This window comes from Triticum urartu, chromosome 1 (assembly GCF_003073215.2).
Source record: "Triticum urartu cultivar G1812 chromosome 1, Tu2.1, whole genome shotgun sequence".
Taxonomy (NCBI): Eukaryota; Viridiplantae; Streptophyta; class Magnoliopsida; order Poales; family Poaceae; genus Triticum; species Triticum urartu.
This window is the reverse complement of record NC_053022.1, coordinates 363569990-363585610: the sequence shown is the minus strand read 5'-3', so window position 1 is coordinate 363585610 and position 15621 is coordinate 363569990.

Here is a 15621-nt window from a genome sequence, read left to right as displayed (position 1 = left end):
CCTCCTCGTCATGGAGAGCACCGAGATGATGAAGATGGCCACCGAAGAAGGATTGCCACCTCCGGCAGGGTGCCGGAACGGGTCTAGATTGGTTTTCGGTGGCTACGGAGGCTTCTGGCGGCGGAACTCCCGATCTATTCTCCGTTCTGGAAGTTTTAGGATACGTGGGTATATATGGGTGAAAGGAGTACGTCGGTGGACTGAAGGGGGCCATGAGGCAGGGGGCGCGCCCTAGGGGGGTGGGCGCGCCCCCTACCCTCGTGAGCACCTCCTTCATCTTCTGACGTAGGGTCCATGTCTATCCGGTAGGGTTCCTTCCAAAAATAACTTCTCCAGCTGATTTCGTTCCGTTTTGACTCCGTTTGATATTCCTTTTCTTTGAAACACTGAAATAGGCATAAAACATCAAATCTGGGCTGGGCCTCCGGTTAATAGGTTAGTCCCAAAAATAATATAAAAGTGGAGAAAAGCCCAATATTGCCCAAAATAGTAGATAATATAGCATGGAGCAATCAAAAATTATAGATACGTTGGAGACGTATCAGGCATCCCCAAGCTTAATTCCTGCTCGTCCTCGAGTAGGTAAATGATAAAAAAGAATTTTTGATGCGGAGTGCTACTTGGCATAATTTCAATGCAATTCTTCTTAATTGTGGTATGAATATTCAGATCCGAAAGATTCAAGACAAAAGTTTAATATTGACATGAAAACAATAATACTTCAAGCATACTAACTAAGCAATCATGTCTTCTCAAAATAACATGGCCAAATAAAGTTATCCCTACAAAATCATATAGTCTGGCTATGCTCTATCTTCACCACACAAAATATTTAAATCATGCACAACCCCGATGACAAGCCAAGCAATTGTTTCATACTTTTGATGTTCTCAAACCTTTTCAATCTTCACGCAATACATGAGCGTGAGCCATGGACATAGCACTATATGTGGAATAGAGTGGTGGTTGTGGAGAAGACAAAAAGGGAGAAGATAGTCTCACATCAACTAGGCGTATCAACGGGCTATGGAGATGCCCATCAATAGATATCAATGTGAGTGAGTAGGGATTGCCATGCAACGGATGCACTAGAGCTATAAGTATACGAAAGCTCAAAAAGAAACTAAGTGGGTGTGCATCCAACTTGCTTGCTCATGAAGACCTAGGGTAATTTGAGGAAGCCCATCATTGGAATATACAAGCCAAGTTCTATAATGAAAGATTCCCACTAGTATATGAAAGTGACATAACGAGAGACTCTCTATCATGAAGATCATGGTGCTACTTTGAAGCACAAGTGTGGTAAAAGGATAGTAACATTGTCCCTTCTCTCTTTTTCTCTCATTTTTTTATTTTTTTATTTGGGCCTTTCTCTTTTTTATGGCCTTTTTTTCTCTTTTTTTATTTGGGCTTCTTTGGCCTCTTTTATTTATTTTTCGTCCGGAGTCTCATCCCGACTTGTGGGGGAATCATAGTCTCCATCATCCTTTCCTCACTGGGACAATGCTCTAATAATCATGATCATCACACTTTTATTTTCTTACAACTCAAGAATTACAACTCGATACTTAGAACAAGATATGACTCTATATGAATGCCTCCGGTGGTGTACCGGGATGTGCAATGATGCATGAGTGACATGTATGAAAGAATTATGAACGGTGGCCTTGCCACAAATACAATGTCAACTACATGATCATGCATAGCAATATGACAATGATGAAGCATGTCATAATAAATGGAACAGTGGAAAGTTGCATGGCAATATATCTCGGAATGGCTATGGAAATTCCATAATAGGTAGGTATGGTGGCTGTTTCGAGGAAGGTATATGATGGGTCTATGATACCCGCGAAAGGTGCGCAGTATTAGAGAGGCTAGCAAAGGTGGAAGGGTGAGAGTGCGTATAATCCATGGACTCAACTGTTGGAAATATGCCCTAGAGGCAATAATAAAAGCTTTATTATTATATTTCCTTGTTCATGATAATTGTCTTTATTCATGCTATAATTGTATTATCCGGAAATCGTAATACATGTGTGAATAACAGACACCAACATGTCCCTAGTAAGCCTCTAGTTGACTAGCTCGTTGATCAACAGATAGTCATGGTTTCCTGACTATGGACATTGGATGTTATTGATAACGAGATCACATCATTAGGAGAATGATGTGATGGACGAGACCCAATCCTAAACATAGCACTAGATCGTATAGTTCGTTTGCTAGAGTTTTTCAATGTCAAAGTATCTTTTCCTTAGACCATGAGATCGTGTAACTCCCGGATACCGTAGGAGTGCTTTGGGTATACCAAACGTCACAACGTAACTGGGTGACTATAAAGGTAGACTACGGGTATCTCCGAAAGTGTCTGTTGGGTTGACATGGATCAAGACTGGGATTTGTCACTCCGTATGACGGAGAGGTATTACTGGGCCCACTCGGTAGTGCATCATCATAATGAGCTCAAAGTGACCAAGTGTCTGGTCACGGGATCATGCATTACGGTACGAGTAAAGTGACTTGCCGGTAACGAGATTGAACGAGGTATTGGGATACCGACGATCGAATCTCGGGCAAGTAACATATCGATTGACAAAGGGAATTGCATACGGGGTTGATTGAATCCTCGACATCGTGGTTCATCCGATGAGATCATCGTGGAGCATGTGGGAACCAACATGGGTATCCAGATCCCGCTGTTGGTTATTGACCGGAGAGTCGTCTCGGTCATGTCTGCTTGTCTCCCGAACCCGTAGGGTCTACGCACTTAAGGTTCGGTGACGCTAGGGTTGTGAAGATATGTGTATATGCAGTAACCCGAATGTTGTTCGGAGTCCCGGATGAGATCCCGGACGTCACGAGGAGTTCCGGAATGGTCCGGAGGTAAAGAATTATATATAGAAGTGCTGTTTCGGCCATCGGGACAAGTTTCGGGGTTATCGGTATTGTACCGGGACCACCGGAGGGTCCCGGGGGCCCACCGGGTGGGGCCACCTGTCCCGGGGGGCCACATGGGCTGTAGGGGGTGCGCCTTGGCCTTCATGGGCCAAGGGCACCAGCCCCACTAGGCCCATGCGCCTAGGGTTTCCATGGGGGAGGAGTCCAAGTGGTGGAAGGCACCTCTAGGTGCCTTGGGGGGAGGGAATCCTCCCCCTGGCCGCCGCACCTAGGAGATCAGATCTCCTAGGCTGCGCACCACCCCCCTTGGCCCTCCTATATATAGTGGGGGAGAGGAGGGACTTGATACACCAGCCCCTGGCGCCTCCCTCTCTCCCCCCCGTTACGTCTCTCTCGCGTAGTATAGGCGAAGCCCTGCTACTGTGACGCCCTGCATCCACCACCACGCCGTCGTGCTGCTGGATATTCATCAACCTCTCCTTCCCCTTGCTGGATCAAGAAGGAGGAGACGTCCCCCGTCCCGTACGTGTGTTGAACGCGGAGGTGCCGTCCGTTCGGCGCTTGGTCATCGGTGATTTGGATCACGTCGTGTTCGACTACATCATCACCGTTCTTTTGAACGCTTCCGTGCGCGATCTACAAAGGTATGTAGATGCATCCAATGACTCGTTGCTAGATGAACTCCTAGATGATCTTGGTGAAACGAGTAGGAAAATTTTTGTTTTCTGCAACGTTCCCCAACAGTGGCATCATGAGCTAGGTCTATGCGTAGTTCTTCTTGCGCGAGTAGAACACAATTTGTTGTGGGCGTAGATTTGTCAACTTTCTTGCTGCTACTAGTCTTTTCTTGCTTCAGCGGTATTGTGGGATGAAGCGGCCTGGACCAACCTTACACGTACGCTTACGTGAGACCGGTTCCACCGACTAACATGCACTAGTTGCATAAGGTGGCTGGCGGGTGTCTGTCTCTCCCACTTTAGTTGGAGCGGATTCGATGAACAGGGTCCTTATGAAGGGTAAATAGAAGTTGACAAATCACGTTGTGGCTTTAACGTAGGTAAGAAGACATTCTTGCTAGAACCCTAATTCAGCCACGTAAAACTTGCAACAACAATTAGAGGACGTCTAACTTGTTTTTGCAGCAAGTGGTTTGTGATATGATATGGTCAAAGTTGTGATGAATGATGAATGATCTGCGTGATGTTCATGCTATTGTAATAGGAATCACGACTTGCATGTCGATGAGTATGACAACCGGCAGGAGCCATAGGAGTTGTCTTTATTCTTTTATATGACCTGCGTGTCATTGAGAAGCGCCATGTAAATTACTTTACTTTATTGCTAAACGCGTTAGCCATAGTAGTAGAAGTAATAGTTGGCGAGCAACTTCATGGAGACACAATGATGGAGATCATGATGATGGAGATCATGGTGTCATGCCGGTGACAAGATGATCATGGAGCCCCAAGATGGAGATCAAAGGAGCTATGTGATATTGGCCATATCATGTCACGTTTATTATTTGATTGCATGTGATGTTTATCATGTTTTTGCATCTTGTTTACTTAGAACGACGGTAGTAAATAAGATGATCCCTCATAACGATTTCAAGAAGTGTTCTCCCCTAACTGTGCACCGTTGCTAAAGTTCGTCGTTTCTAAGCACGCCGTGATGATCGGGTGTGATGGATCCTTACGTTCACATACAACGGGTGTTGACGAGCCTAGCATGTACAGACATGGCCTCGGAACACATGCAAAACACTTAGGGTTAACTTGACGAGCCTAGCATGTACAGACATGGCCTCGGAACACAGAATACTGAAAGGTCGAGCATGAGTCGTATAGAAGATACGATCAACATGAAGATGTTCACCGACGTTGACTAGTCCGTCTCACGTGATGATCGGACACGGTCTAGTTAACTCGGATCATGTAATACTTAGATGACTAGAGGGATGTCTAATCTAAGTGGGAGTTCATTAATAATTTGATTAGATGAACTTAATTATCATGAACTTAGTCTAAAATCTTTGCAATATGTCTTGTAGATCAAATGGCCCACGTAGTCCTCAACTTCAACGCGTTCCTAGAGAAAACCAAGCTGAAAGACGATGGCAGCAACTATACGGACTGGGTCCGGAACCTGAGGATTATCCTCATAGCTGCCAAGAAAGATTATGTCCTACAAGCACCGCTAGGTGATCCACCCGTCCCACAGAACCAAGACGTTATGAACGCTTGGCAGACACGTGTTGACGACTACTCCCTCGTTCAGTGCGGCATGCTTTACAGCTTAGAGCCGAGACTCCAAAAACGTTTTGAGAGACATGGAGCATATGAGATGTTCGAAGAGCTGAAAATGGTTTTTCAAGCTCATGCCCGGATCGAGAGATATGAAGTCTCCGATAAGTTCTTCAGCTGTAAGATGGAGGAAAATAGTTCTGTCAGTGAGCACATACTCACTATGTCTGGGTTACATAACCGCTTGTCTCAGCTGGGAGTTAATCTCCCGGATGATGCGGTCATTGACAGAATCCTCCAGTCGCTTCCACCAAGCTACAAGAGCTTTGTGATGAACTTCAACATGCAGGGGATGCAAAAGACCATTCCTGAGTTGTTCTCAATGCTGAAATCAGCGGAGGTAGAAGTCAAGAAGGAACATCAAGTGTTGATGGTCAATAAAACCACTAAGTTCAAGAAAGGCAAGGGTAAAAAGAACTTCAAGAAGGACGGCAAGGAGGTTGCCGCACCCGGCAAGCAAGCTGCCGAGAAGAAGCCAAAGAATGGACCCAAGCCCGAGACTGAGTGCTTTTATTGCAAGGGAAGCGGTCACTGGAAGCGGAACTGCCCTAAATACTTAGCAGACAAGAAGGCCGGCAAAACAAAAGGTATATTTGATATACATGTAATTAATGTGTACCTTACCAGTACTCGTAGTGACTCCTGGGTATTTGATACCGGTGCCGTTGCTCATATTTGTAACTCACAGCAGGAGCTGCGGAATAAACGGAGACTGGCAAAGGACGAGGTGACGATGCGCGTCGGGAATGGTTCCAAGGTCGATGTGATCGCCGTCGGCACGCTACCTCTGCATTTGCCTACGGGATTAGTTATAAACCTCAATAATTGTTATTTAGTGCCAAGTTTGAGCATGAACATTGTATCAGGATCTCGTTTAATTCGAGATGGCTACTCATTTAAATCTGAGAATAATGGTTGTTCTATTTATATGAGAGATATGTTTTATGGTCATGCTCCGATGGTGAATGGTTTATTCTTTATGAATCTCGAGCGTAATGCTACACATGTTCATAATGTGAGTACCAAAAGATGTAAAGTTGATAATGATAGTACCACATACTTGTGGCACTGCCGCCTTGGTCACATAGGTGTCAAACGCATGAAGAAGCTCCATGCAGATGGACTTTTGGAGTCTCTTCATTATGAATCATTTGACACGTGCGAACCATGCCTCATGGGTAAAATGACCAAGACTCCGTTCTCAGGAACAATGGAGTGAGCAACCAACTTATTGGAAATCATACATACTGATGTGTGCGGTCCAATGAGTGTTGAGGCTCGCGGTGGCTATCGTTATGTTCTCACCCTCACTGATGACTTGAGTAGATATGGGTATGTCTACTTAATGAAACATAAGTCTGAAACCTTTGAAAAGTTCAAGGAATTTTAGAGTGAGGTTGAAAATCAACGTGACAGGAAAATCAAGTCTCTACGATCAGATCGTGGAGGAGAATACTTGAGTCACGAGTTTGGCACACACTTAAGAAAATGTGGAATAGTTTCACAACTCACGCCGCCTGGAACACCTCAGCGTAACGGTGTGTCCGAACGTCGTAATCGCACTCTATTGGATATGGTGCGGTCTATGATGTCTCTTACTGATTTACCGCTATCTTTTTGGGGCTATGCTTTAGAGACTGCTGCATTCACTTTAAATAGGGCTCCGTCGAAATCCGTTGAGACGACACCGTATGAATTATGGTTTGGGAAGAAACCTAAGTTGTCGTTTCTAAAAGTTTGGGGATGCGATGCTTATGTCAAGAAACTTCAACCTGAGAAGCTCGAACTCAAGTCGGAAAAATGCGTGTTCATAGGATACCCTAAAGAAACTATTGGGTATACCTTCTACCTAAGATCCGAAGGCAAGATCTTTGTTGCCAAGAACGGACTCTTTCTGGAGAAAGAGTTTCTCTCAAAAGAAGTAAGTGGGAGGAAAGTAGAGCTTGATGAAGTATTACCTCTTGAACCGGCAAATGGCGCAACTCAAGAAAATGTTCCTGAGGTGCCTGCACCGACTAGAGAGGAAGTTAATGATAATGATCAAGATACTTCTGATCAAGCTCCTACTGAGATTCGAAGGTCCACAAGGACACGTTCCGCACCAGAGTGGTACGGCAACCCTGTCTTGGAAATCATGTTGTTAGACAACGGTGAACCTTCGAACTATGAAGAAGCGATGGTGGGCCCGGATTCCGACAATGGCTAGATGCCATGAAATCCGAGATAGGATCCATGTATGAAAACGAAGTATGGACTTTGACTGACTTGCCCGTTGAACGGCGAGCCATAGAAAATAAATGGATCTTTAAGAGGAAGACTGACGCGGATGGTAATGTGACCATCTATAAAGCTAGGCTTGTCGCTAAGGGTTATCGACAAGTTCAAGGGGTTGACTATGATGAGACTTTCTCACTGGTAGCGAAGCTGAAGTCCGTCTGAATCATGTTAGCAATTGCCGCATTTTATGATTATGAAATATGGCAAATGGACGTCAAAACGGCATTCCTTAATGGTTTCCTTAAGGAAGAATTGTATATGATGCAGCCGGAAGGTTTTGTCGATCCTAAGAATGCTGACAAGGTGTGCAAGCTCCAACGCTCGATTTATGGGCTGGTGCAAGCATCTCGGAGTTGGAACATTCGCTTTGATGAGATGATCAAAGCGTTTGGGTTTACACAGACTTATGGAGAAGCCTGCGTTTACAAGAAAGTGAGTGGGAGCTCTGTAGCATTTCTCATATTATATGTGGATGACATACTTTTGATGGGAAATGATATAGAACTCTTGGACAGCATCAAGGCCTACTTGAATAAGAGTTTTTCAATGAAGGACCTTGGAGAAGCTGCTTATATATTAGGCATCAAAATCTATAGAGATAGATCAAGACGCCTCATAGGTCTTTCACAAAGCACATACCTTGATAAGATATTGAAGAAGTTCAATATGGATCATTCTAAGAAGGGGTTCTTACCTGTATTACAAGGTGTGAAATTGAGCTCAGCTCAATGTCCGACCACGGCAGAAGAAACAGAAGAGATGAGTGTCAACCCCTATGCCTCAGCCATAGGTTCTATTATGTATGCCATGCTGTGTACTAGACCTGATGTAAACCTTGCCGTAAGTTTGGTAGGAAGGTACCAAAGTAATCCCGGCAAGGAACACTGGACAGCGGTCAAGAATATCTTGAAGTACCTGAAAAGGACTAAGGAAATGTTTCTCGTTTATGGAGGTGACGAAGAGCTCGTCGTAAAGGGTTACGTCGACGCTAGCTTCAACACAGATCTGGATGACTCTATGTCACAAACCGGATACGTGTATATTTTGAATGGTGGGGCAGTAAGCTGGTGCAGTTGCAAGCAAAGCATCGTGGCGGGATCTACATGTGAAGCGGAGTACATGGCAGCCTCGGAGGCAGCACATGAAGCAATATGGGTGAAGGAGTTCATCACCGACCTAGGAGTCATACCCAATGCGTCGGGGCTGATCAAGCTCTTCTGTGACAACACTGGAGCTATTGCACTTGCCAAGGAGCCCAGGTTTCACAAGAAGACAAGGCACATCAAGCGTCGCTTCAACTCCATCCGTGAAAATGTTCAAGATGGAGACATAGAGATTTGTAAAGTACATACGGACCTGAATGTAGCGGATCCGTTGACTAAACCTCTCCCTAGAGCAAAACATGATCAACACCAAAATTCCATGGGTGTTCGATTCATCACAATGTAACTAGATTATTGACTCTAGTGCAAGTGGGAGACTGTTGGAAATATGCCCTAGAGGCAATAATAAAAGCTTTATTATTATATTTCCTTGTTCATGATAATTGTCTTTATTCATGCTATAATTGTATTATCCGGAAATCGTAATACATGTGTGAATAACAGACACCAACATGTCCCTAGTAAGCCTCTAGTTGACTAGCTCGTTGATCAACAGATAGTCATGGTTTCCTGACTATGGACATTGGATGTCATTGATAACGAGATCACATCATTAGGAGAATGATGTGATGGACGAGACCCAATCCTAAACATAGCACTAGATCGTATAGTTCGTTTGCTAGAGTTTTCCAATGCCAAAGTATCTTTTCCTTAGACCATGAGATCGTGTAACTCCCGGATACCGTAGGAGTGCTTTGGGTATACCAAATGTCACAACGTAGCTGGGTGACTATAAAGGTAGACTACGGGTATCTCCGAAAGTGTCTGTTGGGTTGACATGGATCAAGACTGGGATCTGTCACTCCGTATGACGGAGAGGTATCACTGGGCCCACTCGGTAGTGCATCATCATAATGAGCTCAAAGTGACCAAGTGTCTGGTCACGGGATCATGCATTACGGTACGAGTAAAGTGACTTGCCGGTAACGAGATTGAACGAGGTATTGGGATACCGACGATCGAATCTCGGGCAAGTAACATATTGATTGACAAAGGGAATTGCATACGGGGTTGATTGAATCCTCGACATCGTGGTTCATCCGATGAGATCATCGTGGAGCATGTGGGAACCAACATGGGTATCCACATCCCGCTGTTGGTTATTGACCGGAGAGTCGTCTCGGTCATGTCTGCTTGTCTCCCGAACCCGTAGGGTCTACACACTTAAGGTTCGGTGACGCTAGGGTTGTGAAGATATGTATATGCAGAAACCCGAATGTTGTTCGGAGTCCCGGATGAGATCCCGGACGTCACGAGGAGTTCCGGAATGGTCCGGAGGTAAAGAATTATATATAGGAAATGCTGTTTCGGCCATCGGGACAAGTTTCGGGGTTATCGATATTGTACCGGGACCACCGGAGGGGTCCCGGGGCCCACCGGGTGGGGCCACCTGTCCCGGGGGGCCACATGGGCTGTAGGGGGGGGCCGCCCATTGGCATGGGGGCCACCCCCCAACTGGGCCCATGCGGCCTAGGGTTTGGGGAAGGACCAAGGGGGGGCCCCTGGGTGCGCACCTCTGGGTGCCTTGGGGGGGAGGGAATCCTCCCCCTGGCCGCCGCACCTAGGAGACCAGATCTCCTAGGCTGCGCACCACCCCCCCTTGGCCCTCCTATATATAGTGGGGGAGAGGAGGGACTTGATACACCAGCCCCTGGCGCCTCCCTCTCTCCCCGTTACGTCTCTCTCGCGTAGTATAGGCGAAGCCCTGCTACTGTGACACCCTGCATCCACCACCACGCCGTCGTGCTGCTGGATCTTCATCAACCTCTCCTTCCCCTTGCTGGATCAAGAAGGAGGAGACGTCCCCCGCCCCGTACGTGTGTTGAACGCGGAGGTGCCGTCCGTTCGGCGCTTGGTCATCGGTGATTTGGATCACGTCGTGTTCGACTACATCATCACCGTTCTTTTGAACGCTTCCGTGCGCGATCTACAAAGGTATGTAGATGCATCCAATGACTCGTTGCTAGATGAACTCCTAGATGATCTTGGTGAAACGAGTAGGAAATTTTTTGTTTTCTGCAACGTTCCCCAACATCAACATTAGTCATAAAGAACTCATATACTTATTGCAAAAATCTACAAGTTATCAAAGAAAAGTATTACGCGCATGCTCCTAGGGGGATAGATTGGTAGGAAAAGACCATCGCTCGTCCCCGACCGCCACTCATCAGGAGGACAATCAATAAATAAATCATGCTCCGACTTCATCACATAACGGTTCACCATACGTGCATGCTACGGGAATCACAAACTTCAACACAAGTATTTCTCAAATTCACAACTACTCAACTAGCATGACTCTAATATCACCATCTCCATATCTCAAAACAATCATCAAGCATCAAACTTCTCTTAGTATCCAATACTCTATATGAAAGTTTTTAGTAATCTTGTATACCTAGCATATTAGGATTTTAAGCAAATTACCATGCTATTTAAGACTCTCAAAATAATATAAGTGAAGCATGAGAGTTCATCTATTTCTTCAAAATAAAACTACCACCATGCTCTAAAAGATATAAGTGAAGCACTAGAGCAAATGAAAAACTACTCCGAAAGATATAAGTGAAGATCAACGAGTAGTCGAATAATTATGCAACTATGTGAAGACTCTCTAACATTTAATAATTTCAGATCTTGGTATTCTATTCAAACAGCAAGCAAAGCAAAATAAACTGACATTCTAAGAATGGCAAACATCATGTGAAGAAGCAAAAACTTAGGATCAACCGATACTAACCGATGGTTGTTGAAGAAGAAAGGTGGGATGCCAACCGGGGCATCCCCAAGCTTAGATGCTTGAGACTTCTTGAAATATTATCTTGGGATGCCTTGGGCATCCCCAAGCTTGAGCTTTTGTGTCTCCTTAATTCCTCTCATATCGCGGTCTCCCTAAATCTCAAAAGCTTCATCCACACAGAACTCAACAAGGACTCGTGAGATAAGTTAGTATAAACCATTGCAAAAACCTTATCATACTATTCTATAGCAAATAACTAAAATTATTATTCAACATTTCATACTAAATGCCTCTGCATATTTAATAGTCCTATCGTCAAATAGAATCATTAAAGAAGCAAACATATGCAAACAATGCAAACATAACAGCAATCTGCCTAAACAGGATAGTCTGTAAAGAATGCAGCAACATCAATACTTCCCTAGCTCCAAAAATTATGAAATAAAATTCCCACTGTAGTAAATTTATCAGAGATTAATATGCAAAAGGTTTCAACATTTTATCACATTCTGACTTTTCTAGGGAATTATTTCAACAGCGGTAAACTTTCTGTTTTCAAACAGCAACATGTGGACTTCTAAAATAGGCATAGTAAAGGCTATCAATGCCACTTTTATTGAAATAAAATATGCAAAACATTGTTCGAAATAACAGAAATAAAATCATAACAAAATAAATTGACGCTCCAAGCAAAACACATATCATGTGGTGAATAAAAATATAGCTCCAAGTAAAGTTACCGATGAACGAAGACGAAAGAGGGGATGCCTTCCGGGGCATCCCCAAGCTTAGGCTCTTGGTTGTCCTTGAATATTACCTTGGGGTGCCTTGGAAATCCCCAAGCTTAGGCTCTTGCCACTCCTTATTCCATAGTCCATCGAATCCTTACCCAAAACTTGAAAACTTCACAACACAAAACTTAACAGAAAACTCGTAAGCTCCGTTAGTATAAGAAAATAAATCACCACTTCAAGGTACTGTAATAAACTCATTATTTATTTATATTGGTGTTAAACCTACTGTATTACAACTTCTCTATGGTTTATAAACTATTTTACTAGCCATAGATTCATCAAAATAAGTAAACAACACACGAAAAACAGAATCTGTCAAAAACAGAACAGTCTGTAGTAATCTGGATCAAATGTATACTTCTGGAACTCATAAAATTCTCAAATAAATTTCTGGACCTGAGTAATTTATATATTAATCATCTTCAAAGATAATTAACTAAATAGCACTCTTCAAATAAAAATGGCAGAAATTCTCGTGAGTGCTAAAGTTTCTGTTTTTTACAGTAAGGTCAACAAGACTTTCCCCAAGTCTTCCCAACGGTTCTACTTGGCACAAACACTAATTAAACACATAAAACCACATCCAAAAAGAGGCTAGATGAATTATTTATTACTAAACAGGAACAAAAAGCATGGAACTAAAATAAAATTGGGTTGCCTCCCAACAAGCGCTATCGTTTAACGCCCCTAGCTAGGCATGCTGATTTCAATGATGCTCACATAAAGGATAAGAATTTGAACATAAAGAGAGCATCATGAAGAATATGACTAGCATATTTAAGCCTAACATACTTCCTATGCATAGGGATTTTGTGAGAAAACAACTTGTGGGAACAATAATCAACTAGCATAGGAGGGTAAAACAAGCATAACTTCAAAACTTTAAGCACATAGAGAGGAAACTTGATATTATTGCAATTCCTACAAGCATATGCTCCTCCCTCATAATAATTTTCAGTAGAATAATGAATGAATTCAACAATATAACCAACACATAAAGCATTCTTCTCATGATCTACAAGCATAGAAATTTTATTACTCTCCACATAAGCAAAATTCTTCTCATTCGGGATAGTGGGAGCAAACTCAACAAAATAATTATCATGTGAGGCATAATCCAATTGAAAACTAAAATCATGATGACAAGTTTCATGGATATCATTATTCTTTATAGCATATAAGTCATCACAATAATCATCATAGATAGCAACTTTGTTCTCATAATCAATTGGATCCTCTTCCGAAATAGTGGATTCATCACAAAATAAAGTCATGACCTCTCCAAATCCACTTTCATCAATATAATCATCATAAATAGGAGGCATGCTTTCATCATAATAAATTTGCTCATCAAAACTTGGGGGACAAAAAATATCATCTTCATCAAACATAGCTTCCCCAAGCTTGTGGCTTTGCATATCATTAGCATCATGGATATTCAAGGAATTCATACTAACAACATTGCAATCATGCTCATCATTCAAATATTTAGTGCCAAACATTCTAATGCATTCTTATTCTAGCACTTGAGCACAATTATCGGAATCCTTATTCTCACGAAAGACATTAAAAAGATGAAGCATATGAGGCATCCTTAATTCCATTTTTTGTAGTTTTCTTTTAGAAACTAAACTAGTGATAAAACAAGAAACTAAAAGACTCGATTGCAAGATCTAAAGATATACCTTCAAGCACTCACCTCCCCGGCAACGGCGCCAGAAAAGAGCTTGATGTCTACTACACAACCTTCTTCTTGTAGACGTTGTTGGGCCTCCAAGTGCAGAGGTTTGTAGGACAGTAGCAAATTTCCCTCAAGTGGATGACCTAAGGTTTATCAATCCATAGGAGACGTAGGATGAAGATGGTGTCTCTCAAGCAACCCTGCAACCAAATAACAAAGAGTCTCTTGTGTCCCCAACACACCCAATACAATGGTAAATTGTATAGGTGCACTAGTTCAGCGAAGAGATGGTGATACAAGTGCAATATGGATGGTAGATAATAGTTTTTGTAATCTGAAAATATAAAAACAGAAAGGTAGCAAGTGATAAAAGTGAGCGTAAACGGTATTGCAATGATAGGAAATAAGGCCTAGGGTTCATACTTTCACTAGTGCAAGTTCCCTCAACAATACTAACATAATTGGATCAAATAATTATCCCTCAACATGCAACAAAGATTCACTCCAAAGTCACTAATAGCGGAGAACGAACGAAGAGATTATGGTAGGTTACAAAACCACCTCAAAGTTATTCTTTACAATCAATCCGTTGGGCTATTCCTATAAGTGTCACAAACAGCTGTAGAGTTCGTACTAGAATAACACCTTAAGACACAAATCAACAAAAACCCTAATGTCACCTAGATACTCCAATGTCACCTCAAGTATCCGTGGGTATGATTATACGATATGCGTCACACAATCTCAGATTCATCTGTTCAACCAACACAAAGGACCTCAAAGAGTGCCCCAAAGTTCTAACGGAGAATCACGACGAAAACGTGTGCCAACCCCTATGCATAGGTTCATGGGCGGAACCCGCAAGTTGATCACCAAAACATGCATCAAGTGAATCACGTGATATCCCATTGTCACCACAGATATCCACGGCAAGACATACATCAAGTATTCTCAAATCTTTAAAGACTCAATCCGATAAGATTACTTCAAAGGGGAAACTCAATTCATTACAGGAGAGAAGAGGGGGAGGAGAAACATAAGATCCACCTATAATAGTAAAGCTCGCGATACATCAAGATCGTGCCAAATCAAGAACACGAGAGAGAGAGAGATCAAACACATAGCTACTAGTACATACCGTCATCCCCGAGGGAGAACTACTCCCTCCTCGTCATGGAGAGCACCGGGATGATGAAGATGGCCACCGGAGAAGGATTTCCCCCTCCGGCAGGCTGCCGGAACAAGTCTAGATTGGTTTTGGTGGCTACAGAGGCTTCCGGCGGTGGAACTCCCGATCTAATCTCCGTTCTGGAAGTTTTAGGATACGTGGGTATATATGGGTGAAAGGAGTACGTCGGTGGATTGAAGGGGGGCCACGAGGCAGGGGGCGCGCCCCAGGGGGGTGGGCGCCCCCTACCCTCGTGAGCACCTCCTTCATCTTCTAACATAGGGTCCAAGTCTATCTGGTAGGTTTCCTTCCAAAAATAACTTCTCCAGTTGATTTCGTTCCATTTCGACTCCGTTTGATATTCCTTTTCTTCGAAACACTGAAATAGGCATAAAACAGTAAATCTGGGCTGGGCCTCCGGTTAATAGGTTAGTCCCAAAAATAATATAAAAGTGGATAATAAAGCCCAATATTGCCCAAAACAGTAGATAATATAGCAAGGAGCAATCAAAAATTATAGATACGTTGGAGACGTATCAGAGGGCAATTGCCGTTTTCTGCCGCTCAAACAGAAGTTAGGAAGGTTCAAACGCC